At 39.4% G+C, this 2,529-nt stretch overlaps 1 pseudogene; it reads left to right on the top strand.

Annotated features, from left to right (window-relative positions):
• The first annotated feature begins 566 nt into the window (after positions 1 to 566).
• On the top strand, positions 567 to 1,556 carry LOC103728551 (annotated as a pseudogene).
• Positions 1,557 to 2,529: the final 973 nt, after the last annotated feature.

The following is a 2,529-nucleotide window of genomic DNA, read 5'->3' as shown; positions in this document are numbered from 1 at the left end:
TGATTCCCAGCACCCACATGGTGGCTATGAACCATTCTTAACTCCAGTTCCTGGGTAATCCAAAGCCCTCTTCTGACCTTCCAGGCATTGCACAACCTGGGTGCACTCACATACATGCAGGAAATGCACTCATATACATTAAAAAAAAATCCAAATAAAATATTTAAAATGAATCAGAAGAGATAAAGAAGGTGACTTCATTCTAATCAACAGAACAATCAGTCAAGAAGATAGTACAATCATGACCATATAGGTAGCAAACTGGTGCACCCAATTTCATGAAAACAGCTTTACAGATCCCCTGCCTCATGGTCCCCAAGCACCTTCTGCCCTTTGGCCCCCTGCACAGGGGGTTCCTCAGCGAGACCTGGTGGGGAGAGGGCTGCTAGGAGGAAAGAGGGTCCTGCCCTCCACTGTGCGGGTCCAGCTATCCAGGCGCTGCTTGGTCTGCCTTCCTGACCCTTGGCCCCAGCTTTCAGTATGCTGCTACACGTTGATGTTTCCGCTCTTGGGCCTTCTCCCTACCCTGCAGCAGCCTGGGATCCTATCAGCCCTCGGCTGAGGAGACAGTCCTGGAAGAGAGGCACGAGCATCAACTGCTCAGAATTAAATGTGAGAGCGTCTGATGTAACAGTGAATAATGAATTGTCCTGTAAATATGGAGGCGTCTGCAAAGAACATGGAGATGGCTTGATACGTGCCTGCCAATTTCCGTGCCATACAAATTAACATCCCTGTCTGTGTATCCAATGGGGACACTTATGAAAATGAGTGTTTTCTCAGAAGGGCTGCTTATAAGCACCACAAAGAGGGAACAGTAGTGGTGGCAGGACCTTGCTACTTTGATTACGGCTCTGGATCTGGAGAAGGAGAGGAAGGTTTAGGGTCAGAAGCTCACAGAAAACATTCCAAATACGGACCTTGAAAATACAAAGCTGAGTGTGGTGAAAATGCAGAGAATGTTGGGTGTGTATTTAATATAGGTTGCACTGGATGCAGTTTTAATCCTGTGTGTACTTCTGATGGGAGTTCCTATAACAATCCCTGTTTTGTTTGAGAAGCATCTTGCATCAAACAGGAATAGATTGACATAAGGCATCTTGTCTATTGCACACACAGAGATGATATGAATTTGTTGGGGCACGAAAGATGAAAGATGATGGACAGCAGTATCAACAAGATGTAAAAGATGGTAGTGACTAAAGAGAAGATGTTTATACTGTAAACCACACGCCTTGTCCTGAAAACCTCAATGGTTACTCAATCCACAGAAAATGTAAATTAATGTAATCTACCTTAAAGGCTTCTTGTAGATGTGAATCTGGTTACACTGGACTGCACTGTGAAAAGACAGACTTTTGCCTTCTCTACACAGTGCCTAGCTGGCAGAAGCTCACTCATGTTCTTATCGCAGCCATTATTGTAGCATTACAGATCGCCATTATAGTCAAATTGTCATGTGCATAATAAGAAGATGCCCCTAAAATAATAGAGGACGCCAACAGAAGCAAAATGTAGGTGATTTTACTTCAGATACTTCATCCAGAATGGTTTGAACTGAGGGCTTTTATATGTACACTGACCATGTGATGTACATTTATTAGCTCTTTTTTTTTAAAGAATGGAAATAGTTATTTCAGAGGCCTTAATTTTGGATTTTTAGTATAGTCCTGTTGGCTTATATTTAGAATATTTAGCTACAACAGTTTGGGACTGTTTATTAATCTTTGCTTTATGTTTTTAAATACAGAAAATGATTTCATGGATTTGTACCACATGGTAATACTAAGACATTTTAACCCATGGAATATAATATTTTTGCAAAGCCAGACCGACTTCACAAATGATTATGAAGTCATACCTCTTCTCCAGTGACCACAGAAAATGGCAAAGCATGAACTAAAGGTAAAGGTGTTTACAGATAATTTTTCTTAAAAAACAATCTAGAAGACATGGTGTTTAAATGGATATTTAAAAGTTTTTGAGATTTAATACCTAATTTTTTAGACACTGCCTCCTACATGAAATGGAAAGTTGTATGTGTGCTATATTTAAAATATCTATAAGGTGTATGGACTCGATTTTGACTGTTCCTCTCTTTGAAAACATAATTCTGATAATTTCAAAAAGTATCAGAGTATAATGATAGAACAAATTACTGAAAAGTAGATTTAGATACTTTCTAAATAGACTGTTTAACAAGCAAATAGGAATAAAGCTTACAGTATCAGTTGAAACTTTAATACACGTTCACTTTAAAATCAACATTTGTTTTAATATAAATATGCAAATTGTGTCAGTGTTTGTGAATACAGTGCAAAAATAATTGTTAATGATTGGTGCTCTGAAAATGAGCTTAAAAATGACCTACAACCTCGATTCAAATTTGTCCTGTAGTAATAGCTGAATTAATAGACTGTTGGTGTTCACTGGTCTGAAGTGCGAGTAGACTGCACTGAGGTGTTTAACGTGTAGTGTAGCTGTGCTGGATAGCTTTAGTGTCAACTTGACTCACCTGGGTTGAGGGAG

The sequence above is a fragment of the Nannospalax galili genome, unplaced genomic scaffold (assembly GCF_000622305.1).
Source record: "Nannospalax galili isolate Female #2095 unplaced genomic scaffold, S.galili_v1.0 C49655263, whole genome shotgun sequence".
Lineage (NCBI taxonomy): Eukaryota > Metazoa > Chordata > Mammalia > Rodentia > Spalacidae > Nannospalax > Nannospalax galili.
This window is presented reverse-complemented; position numbering and strand designations above follow the sequence as displayed.